At 46.6% G+C, this 13,013-nt stretch overlaps 1 long non-coding RNA gene across 1 annotated transcript; it reads right to left on the bottom strand.

Moving 5' to 3' along the window:
* Positions 1 to 4,272: 4,272 nt before the first annotated feature.
* LOC139177200 (uncharacterized) lies at positions 4,273 to 8,991 on the bottom strand. The gene is made up of 2 exons (XR_011561697.1): positions 5,303 to 8,991; positions 4,273 to 5,178 (listed from the first exon to the last, which is right to left on the bottom strand). It is a non-coding gene; the product is annotated as an uncharacterized lncRNA (long non-coding RNA).
* Positions 8,992 to 13,013: the final 4,022 nt, after the last annotated feature.

The raw sequence follows: 13,013 nt of genomic DNA, 5'->3' as shown, positions 1-13,013 counted from the left end.
GTCGGGGGCGGGGGTGGGGGTGGGGGGGGGAGGGGGCGTCCGTCGTTGCATTTCCAGGCTGTCTCTGCAGAGTTCACGTCTCACCTCCAGGTGGCGCTCCTGTAAAGGCTATAAGACCCCTAGTTTATTCCCCTCGCCTCCTCTTCCCTTTCCTTCCCTCTTCTCCAGGCGGCTGTTCCCCCTGAACGCTTTCCAGGCCGTTAGCACACTCTGGAGCTCCTGAGATAGTTCAGACATGAGCGAGATCCCATTCTTCTCTGGGTTCTGAGCCTCTTCCCGTATTCAGTGCTCTGAATGATCCAGGTGAAGCTTTTCCCCGCTTGAACCTTGAAATGAGTAACCATCAACCTCACCACACTCCTATGCTGAAGAGAGAATGGAACCCACAGCTCTAGGGACTTCCCTGGTGGTCCAGGGGTTAATACTCTGGGCTCCCAATATGGGGAGTGTGGCTTCCGTGCCCAGTCAGGAACTAAGAGCTCATATGCTCCTGGTGCATGCGTGCTCAATCTCTTCGGTCAAAAAAAAAAAAAGTCTCTTATAATTTTACCACCAGGTGGACAAGGCACCAAGGCTGGGGAAATCGGCTTTCTAGCTTAAGTCATACATAAATGGATGGTCCTACTTTGGATTCTGGCCTCACTGACACCTGTAGTCTTTGAGTAGAAACTGAGTTTATAATGATTCTACTAGAATGTTCTGTTATGCTGTTGTTGTTGTGCAAACACCTTGCAAATATTGCACAAGGGCTACACACACACGAATTCATGAATTGGGACTTCCCTGGTGGTCCAGTGGCTACGACTCCTTCCTTTCAATGCAAGGGGTGCAGGTTCGATCTCTGGTTGGGGAGCTAAGATCCCACATGCCTCACAGTCAGAAACCCGAAGCATAAAACTGAAACAATGTGATACCAACAACAAAAGAAATTTAATAAAAACTTTAAAACTGAAAAAAAAAAAGTTTCTTAAAAAAAATGAATTCATGAATAAATGCGCATGAAAATGTAAGGCGAACTCCATCAAAATGTTAACAAAGGCGGGGAACTTGAGTAATTTCTTCTTTTAATTGTGTGGGTGTGCTGTTTCTCTTAAAAAATAATTAATTAATTAATTTTATTTCTGGCTGCACTGGCTTTTCCTTGCTGCTCATTGGGTTTTTCTAGTTGTGAGCGGGGGCTACCAAGCAAGTTCAAGGAGAGCTTTGAAGGAAATCTGTTTCGACTGAGAATTAAAGGCCATGAACTGGGACTTCCCTGGTGCTCCAGGGGTTAAGAATCCGCCTGCCAATGTAGGGGATGTGGGTTTTGTTCCTGGTCTGGGAATTAAGATCTCATGTCAATGGCACCCCACTCCAGTACTCTTGCCTGGAAAATCCCATGGACGGAGGAGCCTGGTAGGCTGCAGTCCATGGGATCATGAAGAGTCAGACACGACTGAGCAACTTAGCTGCAGCAGCAGTGCCATGGGGCAACTAAATCTGCACGCTGCAGCTATTGAGCCCATGTGCTCTGGAGCCTACACATCACAACGGAGACCCAACACAGCAAAAAAAAAAAAAAAGCCCGTGAACTGTCTAGCCATGAGAAATGTACGTGGGATGACATCTCAGGCAGAAGATACAGTCAATGCAAAGGCCCTGAGGCAGAGGCGAGCCTGGCACATTCTAGTCCTAAACTTCTAGTTCTTGGCACATTCTAGTTCTTCAATTCTAGTTCTTGGTACATTCCAGTTCCAGCCAATGTGGCTGGAGCAGAGATGGCTGGTCAGAACCTAGCACAAGAGAAGAAGGGCTATGTGTATGTGTGTATGCTAAGTTGCCTCCAGTCATGTCTGACTCTTTGCAACCCTATGAACCATAGTCCACCAGGCTCTTCTGTCCGTGGCGTTCTCCAGACAAGAATACTGGAGTGGGTTGCCATTTTCTCCTCCAGGGGATCTTCTTGACCCAGGGATCAAACCTGCGTCTCTCATATCTCCTGCACTGGTAGGAAGGTTCTTTACCACTGGCGCCACCTGAGAAGCCCATGTATATGTATGGCTGATTCACTTTGCTGTACAGTAGATGAAGTAGGAAACAGACAGAGCTGGACTCCATCTTAGGCCAGGCTGTGAACATTAAGCTACACGCATGGTCACCCTCCCAATGGACTCTGAACTTTGTGCCCGGCGTCTATAGAAGCGGCATACCAATGGGAAACCAGACCCCTGGATGAAAGAGCCCCAGGACTTGGACTTGGACTCTCCGTTGCCTAAAAGAATATGCTAATTATCTCTGTAACAGAACAAAGGGGTAAGTTCCATTATATTTATCGGGATATGACCACAGGCCTATTGATAAATGTCCACTGTTTATCTAGTCTTGTGACACATGAATCACGGGTTAACTTTGATCGTGTCTCTCTTTTACCTTGACCAGACTAGTTTCGGGGAATTTGGGGAGGTGGGTTTGAGCACGTACACTTAGGGTATATATAAGGTTTTCACAAAAACTGGTGGGGGTCCTTGGCTAAGAGGAGACTCTGCCTTGGACCCTCTGGTGTAATAACCTGCACTCCACTATCTGCATTGGCCTTCTGAGTGAGTTTGTTTCCCGGAACGCGTGGCTACAACATAGAAACTGACACAACATGGTAAATCAACTACAACAAAAATATTTTTTAAAAAAAGGAGCTTAGCCCGAGAAGAGGGCCAGGGCAAGCCACGCTAAGAAATTTGCATTTTTATCTAAGCGGAAAAAGAAGTGCAGTGTGAGAAATGCATCTTAACGGCGGTACGGGAGCCATGCAAATTCCAAGCCCGGCTTATCTTGTGACTCTTCATGTCTCACATTTCAGTGTTTTTCCTTGCACGTGAAAATGAGTGGGCAGGGAACATTTCTTTTTACAGCTGCCCTTGTTGGGTCCTGCAGTGTATTTCCTCCTCTTCACTAAGACTGTGCAACAGCCATTAAAGCAAGGGGGAGGGCAGGGCTGGGCGGGGTGGGGGTAGGGTGGTCTTCAGCCTCTACAGGTATCCTCCAGCCTGAGCCACCGAAATTCCTCACCCAGATTATCATGATGGCCTCCGAAATGATTTCCCTGTTTCTGCCTCACTCACCAACTCAACCACGTGGTCTCAACACAGCAGAGAGAGTCTTTAAAAATAGAGTTGCCAGATTTAGCAAATTAAAACTCAGGATATCCAGTTAAATTTACATTTCAGATCAACAACAACAAACATTTTTTAGCATAAGTATGTCTCTCTCAGTTTCAGGGAGATACTTAATACTAAAAAAAAAAAATTATTCATTTATCTGAAATTCAAAATTAACTGGGAAACCTGTATTTAATTGGCCAACCCTATTTTTTAAATTTATTTTTGGCTGCAACGAGTCTTAGTTGCAGCAGGGGGGCTTAACTGCCCCCAAAGCAGGTGGGATCTTAGTTCTCTGACCGGGGATTGAACCCTCCTCACCTACGTTGGAAGGTAGATTCTCAACCACTAGACCACCATGGAAGTCCCAGGGCAACTTTATGTTAAAACCCGAGTCAGATCACACCCCGAATTTTGAAACAGCTTCCTATTTTACTCAAAGAAAAAGAGCAGCCCTAAGTCCTCAGAATGAATAAAAGAGATCCTAAAAAGCCTCATTCCCCACTTTTTTTTCTTATAACCTCATCTCCTACTTCTCCAACCACACTGGCTTCCCAGGTTACTCCTCAAACATACAAGGTGCTTTTCTGCCTTAGGTCTTTGAAGTGGCTGTTTCCTCTTTCTAAAATGCCCGGCCTCCAGATAAAGGCATAACTCTTAATAACTTTCTCGCTTCCTTCAAGTCTTTGCTCAGATATTGTAACCAATGAGTGAGCCATGGGACCTTGTGTGTGGGGGGAGGCGAGGACAGGTCTTCCCCCATAACCTCTGCTTCAGCTCCACTCTGAAGTTTCCAGATAACAGTACTTGAGGTACACTTCCTGAGCTGTTTTGCAGATGTGAAAACCCACCACCAAGTGGAAGATGTTCATTGTTTGATGGCCATGAGCACAGAACTCCAGGCCTCCTGGAGCCCGAGGACTGATAAAGTAAACCCCGGCAACACCGCCCTGTGACCTCACCGTCAGCCAATCAGAGAATTGTGCAGGAGCTGGTCACACACCCTGTGACCCACCCCCCTCACCTGGCTTTTTAAAAAACTTTGCTGAACCCACTCCAGGATTCTTGTCTGGAAAATCCCAGGGACAGAGGAGCCTGGCAGGCTACAGTCCCTGGGGTCACAAAGAGTCAGACACAATTGAGCATGCAACATATAATATATAATTTTTACTGCTGTGTAAAGCAACTACAGTTCTGTAGACTGCAGTCCATGGGGTCGCAAGAGTTGGACATGACTTAGCGCCTAAACCACCACCAAAGCAACTAAAGATCTTTCTCAAAGTATTCTATCTTGAATAAACAAAAAGCTTTGCCGAAACCCTTTCCAGAGCTCAGGGCTTTTTAGGGCATGAGCCACCCCTTCTCCTTGCCTGACCCTCTAGTTAACCTTTTTCTGCTCTAAACTCTGCCGTTCCTGTTTGGTTGGTCTCACTGTGTGCTGAGCACAGGAATTTACACTAACATATTCCCTCCTAATGGGACTCACTCTTCCTACTGGTGGTAGGCAGAAGAAGAATCCCTCAAAGCTGTCCACTGCCTTGTCGCCAGAGCCTGTGAATACATGATCTTCACGTGGTAAACGGGACTCTGCAGCCGTGATTAGTGAAGACGCCTGAGATGAGACCATTGTTCTGGATGATCCCAAAGTGCCCGTGGCAGTCGCAGCGGTCCTTGTAAGACAGGCAGGTGTGTCGGAGTCAGAGAAGGAGATATGACACCAAGAGATTTCAGAGTGACTTGGTTTTTAGGAGGCAAGGGGTGCCAGAAGTCTCCAGAAAAGCTGAGAAAAGGCAAGGAGTGGATTCTCCGCTTGAGCCTCCAGGAGGGATCACAGCCTGCCAACACTGTGATCTTGGCCCAGCAGGACCCACTTTGGACTGATGCCCTCTAACTGGAAGATGGTAAATCTGCACTGCTTTGAGTCACTGAGGATGTCGCTGTCTGTATAGCAGTGAGGCCGACTGCTGTCATTTCAGGGGGGGCTTCGAAGAGCTCTGGTACCATAGTTCTTCATGTCTCAGTGCAGAGAAGAATTCAGTGAGAGCTAAGAGGTAGATAAGAAGAGATTCATTAGACTAGGATGATTGTGGGGCTTTCAAGCAGCCAGACAAAGGGGTGTTGCCCCCAAGAACTTATAATCAAAGGGAAAGTGGGGAGGGGGAGAAGACCTTTCTTGTCTTTCTTGAGTAGGTGTGACGTTTCCATCATCAGCTTACTCCAGGTTGAGCAGGGGAGTATTCTTGTTCCTATATGGTGAAGCTGCTGCTGCTGCTGCTGCTGCTGCTAAGTCACTTCAGTCATGTCCGACTCTGTTCGACCCTATAGATGGCAGCCCACCAGGCTCCCCATCCCTGGGATTCTCCAGGCAAGAACACTGGAGTGGGTTGCCATTTCCTTCTCCAATGCATGAAAATGAAAAGTGAAAGGGAAGTCGCTCAGTCATGTCCGACTCTTTGTGATCCCATGGACCACAGCCTTCCAGGCTCTTCTGTCCATGGGATTTTCCAAGCAAGAGTACTGGAGTGGGGTGCCATTGCCTTCTCCGACATGGTGAAGCTAGGTCAACAAATTATTGTTTGTTGTTTGCTTATGTGTGCAGAGAGCATGTCCCACAGATCATTAAGTACCCGAGCTCACAAGGCAGGATGTGGGGCTCACGCCACCACTGTTTTATTGGTAGGGGCAGATCTCCTTCTTCTCTTGAATGGCTTTGACCTGCTTGGTTAAGCAAACCTGCTTTCTGGAGTCATCATTAATTTCCAGGCGTCTCCCGTATCTTTCCTACCTACAATCCCCTAGAGGGATAAACTATTTAATCACCTATTTGGTTTCTTCATTCTGTCCCTATCAGTTAGCAATCAGAAGTTTATACACTATCCTATTGAAATTTGCCGCACACTCCAGTAATTCTGATCTTCCCTTCTTTGCATTTTTTCTTTTTCTGCCACACTGCTGAGCTTGAGGAATTTCCCTTACCAAGGATTGAACTTGTGCCCTCTGCAGTGGAAGTGCAAAGTCCTAGCCACTGGACTGCCGGGAAGGGCCTGCAGCTTTCCTAATCCTTTTCTTACTTGCACTTTCTAGCTTCTACAATAGAGAACTATCAAGGAGACAAGAGCTATGGATGGGGGTTGAGCCGACCTACAGGTTCTGCTAAGGATGGCGTTGGGGACACTTCCATCACCGATCTTCCCTCCAGGTGCTGAGTCGGGGAGTGGCACCCGCTGAGGGTCTACAGTCAGACAGGAAGTAAAGAAACAGGATATTCACTTGCTCCTGTGTCGCTATCTCGGGGCTCATCCGAGGAGACAAGGAGAGTGTGGTGAGGAATGCTGGAAGGAAACCAGCACCTGGGGAGATGAGGAGGATATGAAAGCATCTACCTTCTTCCACCTGCAAAAGGTAATTGTTGAGACACATGGTCTCTCCAGCTACAGAGCCCTAGAGAAGACCCTAGTTCCCCAGTCAACTTCTGCCGGTTCAAGTGCCCTGTACTGAAATGAGACATCTCACACTTTTACCCCTCTCTGAGCCTCTCCCCTCTCTAATAAGACTCTAAGCTATCAAAAGAGGAATGTAGCAAATTAAAGAGTCTTCTCAGAGGCATCCTCTTCACCTGTAGTCATGGGCTTTGGTTCCTCACCAAGTCCTGTCCCTTGGCAGGATCATTCCATCAGCTAAGATAAGCTCAGTGGCAAGGAACCGATTACCTAATGCTGGCTTAAGCAACGAAGATCTTTAATCATCTTGACCAACAGGAAGGTTTTGTACCAACACTCGAGTGTGCCAATGAAGACCAAGCCCTTACCACCCTGACATCCTCAATGTTTGGCTTGCAGCCTCCAGATCGCATTATGTCTGAGGCAGCTCCAAGCATCTTGTCCTGGCACAAACACGCTCAAGAATAAAATACCATCCCAACTTGCCTTCTGTGTTCTCATCAGGGAGCGATGTCCACCCCAGAACCCCAGCTGACTTCTTTCTATCTCACTCTGGCCATACTGCCCTTTGCCTATCCTCAGACTTTATTCTTATTGTGGTAGAACCACTCATAAAATCCACTTCAGCCATTTAAAAATCTACAAGCCAGTGATGCTAGAAGAACATTTGCAATGCTATGCAGCCATCACCGCTATCTAGCCCCAGATATTTTTCATCACCGCAAAAGGAAACCACAGAACCATTAAGCAAGCATGCCCGATTCTCCCCTTTCCCCAGCTCTGGCAACCACTATGGGTTTTTGTCTCTGTGGATCTACTTCTTCTGGGTATTTCATCTAACTGGAACCACATGGGGGACTTCCCCACTGGCCCAGTGGTTAAGAATCAGCCTTTCCATGCAGGTGGCTTGGGTTTGACCCCCGGTCAGGGAACTAAAACCCCACATGCTACAGGGCAACTGAGCCCGTTCTCTGCAACTAGGGAAGCCAGCATGATGCAACAAAGACCCAGTAGAGCCAAAAACATAAACAAATAAATAAATGGAACCATAGGCTACAGGTCCCTTTGTGTCTGCTGCTTTCTCTGAGCATCATGTGTCTGTAGACCATATGGTAGCGTGTATGAGTACCTCAGTCTTTTTACAACTGTATAATATCCCACTCTGTGCCCAGACCACATTCGGTCTACCCATTCATTAGTCGATGGGTGTTAGGGGTGTTTCCACCTTTGGCTATTGTGAATGGTGCTGCTATGAACATGTGTGTACGTGTGTTCGTTTGAGCCACTCCTAGACATTGAAAAGGAAGTGGAAGCTTGGATGACCGGTTCAGGTGAATCATTCATGCCTGGGCCACTGGGGCTTATCAGCAAGCAGAGGGAAAGGCTATGGAGTAGAGGATACTTAAGGGTAGGGGATACTTAAGGGTAGGGAATACCAGCTCTCATAATTGTCCATAATTGTCCAGCCATGATTGAACTGGCTCTGGTTCTTGTACAGCCTCACTCTTGCAAGGTCCAGAGGTTCTCTTCCCCCTCAGACCAGGAATTACATTGTGCAGAAGTCGAGGCAACTCAGGGTCCTGTGACGCCAAAATCGCTGGGCCAGGCAGGGCGGGGCCCCGGAGGAGGTTCCTGAAGGTCAGACTCTCCAGTTAGGGTTAGCATTCATGCCGGGGCTCCAGCAATGCCCGCTCGAGACGACAAGAATCTCTGGATAACCGTGAGGTGTGGTTCTGACCATTTTCAGCTGGGCTCCCTTGAACTGGCTGTGCCTCGGTTTTCTTCATCTGCTCAGTGGGATAATAGGAGGGGCATCTCCCAGGGTGGTGAGGCTCAGATGCGTTCATGCAGAACGCTGGGGACAGTGCCTGGTGCAGGCGAGGCACTCCGTGCACGTTCAGCTGTTATTATTTTCAGTGATAATAGTAAGAGAAGAGGCAGAAGGAGGAGGAAGAGGAAAGGAGGAGGGAGGAGGAAAGAAAGGGAGAAGCAGGGAGGCTGAGAAGCAGAAGAGAGGACAGCGTGATGGGCCGGGTCCAGGAGCTCTGGGAGCAGGACTGCAACGTTCCTCAGAAGCCGACACTCTGGGTGGCCCTTGTCAATCTCCTCCTGTTTGGCCTCAAATAGATTCAATCCTGCCTACGTTCCTCCTCTTAGGGAACCACTCAGGGATTTGCTGCTGTCCACCCGAACTCCTCTGTTGCTAGGAAACCTTCTACTACATCTGCAGCGCTCAGCTCTCATGGATCAGTGGGCCTCCGTCCAATCGTGGCTAAAGTTAGAGTCTGGTGCCTGCCAGAACCCTCAGAGGACGAGGTGCAGAAAGAGAGATTAAATGATGGACTATGACACGAAAAAAGCTACCGCTTACACACTTATTATATACAGCACTATGCATTACCACCGTCAGCGGTTAACACTTACTGGGACTTCCCTAGTGGCCCAGCGGTTAGGACTCTGCGCTTCCACTGTGAGGGATGCAGGTTCGATACCCAGTCAGGGAACTGAGATCCTATCTGTTGTGCATCGTGGCCAAAATACTAAAAAAAGAAAAAAGTTAACAATTATTGAGCACTTACTATCTGAGAGGTCTTCTACTAAAAACTTTACAAGGAAGGGATTCCCAGGAGGGCGGTCCAGTGGGTAGGATTCCGCACTTTCACTTCCGAGAGTGCGGGTTCCACCCTTTGCCAGAGAACTAAGATCCCACAAGCCATGTGACCAAAAACAACAACAAAAACTGTACATGGATTAACTCACTAATCTTGCCAACAGCCCCATGAAGTAGGTAGTAACACTATTAGCCCTTCTTATCAGATGAGAAGACTGGGCACAGTGAAGCGAAGCGACTTGCCTGAGCACGCACAGCCAGGAAGCCAGGCTGCTTCACGAGACTGGGGCGGGGTCCTTCTCTTTTCTCACCACTGTCTGAGAGGGCCTGGACCCACCACGGACACGGGACACGGAAGCGCATGGGTGCGCAAGTCTCTCATTCAAATGGTACGGATTCACACATAACCTACACAAATCCTCCCTTATCCTTTAAATAATCCTTAGATTACTTATTATTACCTGACGCTGTGTAAATACTACGTAAAGAGTTGTAAATACAATGTAAATGGTATGTAAATACTTGCCTGCCTTGGCAAATGCAAGTCTTGCTTTTTGGAACTCTGGAATTGTTTTTCCCTCTGAGTGTTTTGCAACTGCGTTGCTGCTGCTAAGTCGCTTCAGTCGTGTCCGACTCTGTGCGACCCCATAGACGGCAGCCCACCAGGCTCCCCTGTCCCTGGGATTCTCCAGGCAAGAACACTGGAGTGGGTTGCCATTTCCTTCTCCAATGCAGGAAAGTGAAAAGGGAAAGTGAAGTCGCTCAGTTGTGTCCAACTGTAGTTGGTTGTAAATAAAAAACTTCGTAAACATTCTGAAGGCTAAATAAAATGCTTCTGTGGGGCTTATCAAGCCTTCTGGCCATGAGTTTGAATCCTCTTCTTTAGGCCTAAAAAAAACAAAAAACAAAAAACAGACAATTACACAGAGACATACATATAAAATGATTCTATTTACATAATGAAACAACATCTTTTAAAAAACAATAGAATTTTGGCTTGTTAAACTATAAAGAAAAGTCAAGAAATGATTTAGTCAAAATTCAAGTTGTGCTTGTTTACATATGAGGCTTGTGCCTTGAAGGGGGGATGTTAGTGAGGAAATACTAGCAGTTTCCAAGAGACTAGCTCTTTTTCTCAGTCTGGGTTCTGAGATTAGCAGTTCTTTGCTGCTGCTGCTGCTGCTAAGTCACTTCAGTCGTGTCCGACTCTGTGCGACCCCATAGATGGCAGCCCACCAGTCTCCCCCGTCCCTGGGATTTTCCAGGCAAGAACACTGGAGTGGGTTGCCATTTCCTTCTCCAATGTGTGAAAGTGAAGATGCTCAGTCGTGTCTGACTCTTAGCGACCCCATAGACTGCAGCCTATCAAGCTCCTTCATCCATGGGATTTTCCAGGCAAGAGTACTGGAGTGGGTTTCCATTGCCTTTTCCAGCAGTTCCTTGACCAGGGATCAAACCTGTGCCCTCTGGTGTGGGAGCCCAGAGTTCTAACCACTGGACTGCCAGGGAAGTCCCCTAGTAGGCATTTTTTAAATTTTAATTCTTTCTATGGAATATTAAGTCTTCATTTAAGAGAATCAAACTCAGACTTTTCATTCACTTGTATTCATAAGTCAGCACATATATGGTGCATTTCACATTTAAAAATAAATGCTTGCTGAATAAAAAAAATCACACCCCCCCCAACACACAAAAACCCCGCACATTTGGACGTAGGGTAAAATGTTAGCAATAGGCGAATCTGAGTAAGGAGTATATGTCTTGAGGGGGCTTCCCAGGCGGTGCAGTGGTAAAGAATCCATCTGCTAAAGCAGGAGATGCAAGAGATGCAGATTCAGTCCCTGGGTCGAGGAGATGCCCTGGAGGAGAAAATGGCAACTTACTCCACTGTTCTTGCCTGGAGAATCCCATGGACAGAAGACCCTGGCGGGCTATGGTCCGTGGGGTCCCAAAGAGTCACACATGACCGAGCACACACACATGCACTATTTTGATTCTTGCAACGTCTCTGGAAGCTTGAAATTGTGTTCCAAAAAGTCAATACAAACAACGTGTAAACAAAAAGGACGGAAAAGGTGGTAGACTTCAAGAAACTTCTATTTTCCTTCACTTCAAAGCATATGAGGTGATGAGATGCAAGTGAACGGTTTGATAAATTATCCCATAGTATAATGTGATTCCAGGTATTCGTCTATTTTCTTCTCTCACTTTGGAAAATCCACAAAGACCTCGGGTGGGAAGAGGGTGCAGGGTGCAGAGCCCACTGGACAGAGTCATTCCCCGGGGAGACCTGAAGACCCCGCCCTCGGGGCAGACTTCTCTGGGCTTCCCTGAGCTCTCTGGGCACATCATCAAGTAGGGGGAAAAAAAAAACAAAAAAAACTATTCATGATCTCTTTTCCCAGTACTTATCTCAGTTTATAATTACACATTCATTAGCGTGATTACGTGATTAATATCTGTTTCCATTGCTGGACTGTCAGCCCAACAGGGGTCCCTTTTTACTCTACTGTATGCCCGGCCGAAGTGCCACTCGATAGATAGTAGTAATGGCAAGACTGATGGAGTTGTGACCCCGAGCCAGGCGGTCTTCCAGGGGCTTTGCAGGGATGACTGCGGCGCTCCCTCCTCACAGGGACTCTAGGAGACACGCACGGACACGAGCGTGCAGGAGCTGAGACACGGAGGGTGAGCAAGCCGTTCCAGCCGTGAAAGAGGGGCCAGGAACCACACCGGACAGTCGGGGCCCAGCGCCCCCACTCTCAGCCACAGCCCAGCGCTTCTGCTGCTCCTCCAATAAGAAGGGGCGGCACCTGCCCGGCTCTGCACCCAGTACCCTTTGCACGATGCTGAGTTCAGTGCATAAGGAATGCGGAGAACTATCCCCGAGTGGGGCGCAGCCGCAGTTAGTCCAGAAAGGGTTACCCCGCCCCTCCCGGATGACAAGCGATCTCCTTGAAGAAGCGGGTTCCAACCCTGGGACAAGTCAACCACATTATGAACATTATAAGACTTATGCAGTATAATTGTCATGGTACATATATGTGTTATATGTGTATAGACTACATCGTATACATATCATGTCATATATATAGGTATTATATGTATATAGGTTATATTGTATCAATAACATTACAAATATAAGTAATATATTCATATGTCATATATTACATTATTTATATAATACATTATGTTGTAGAAATACTGTTACATATATGTATCTTCTGAATGCTCTATTTATATGACAGAATATTAATATATTTATAAAATTATAATGTTATAATTATGTACGATTATATAACATAATTGTATTTATAATCTATAATTATAGAAACATTTATATGAATGTAAAATATGTCATGATATCATAATATTAATATAACAATCTGCTTATTATGATATAATCATATATAATACTGGTATATATTGTATATAATTTTATATTGTGTTAGAATTTTATATTATATTATATTATTTTTCTGTTTATATTAAATATATTTAATTTACAATGTTTCTGTAATTATATATATTTATCAACCCACTCCAGTCCATTCTGAAGATCAGCCCTGGGATTTCTTTGGAGGGAATGATGCTGAAGCTGAAACTCCAGTACTTTGGCCACCTCATGCAAAGAGCTGACTCATTGGAAAAGACTCTGATGCTGGGAGGGATTGAGGGCAGGAAGAGAAGGGGATGACAGAGGATGAGATGGCTGGATGGCATCACTGACTCAAATGGACTTGAGTCTGAGTGAACTCCGAGAGTTTGTGATGGACAGGGAGGCCTGGCGTGCTGCGATTCATGGGGTCGCAAAGAGTCGGACACGAC

The sequence above is a fragment of the Bos indicus genome, chromosome 18 (genome assembly GCF_029378745.1).
Source record: "Bos indicus isolate NIAB-ARS_2022 breed Sahiwal x Tharparkar chromosome 18, NIAB-ARS_B.indTharparkar_mat_pri_1.0, whole genome shotgun sequence".
Classification (NCBI taxonomy): domain Eukaryota; kingdom Metazoa; phylum Chordata; class Mammalia; order Artiodactyla; family Bovidae; genus Bos; species Bos indicus.
The sequence above is the reverse complement of the archived record's forward strand: the minus strand, read 5'-3'. Positions and strand labels throughout refer to the sequence as shown.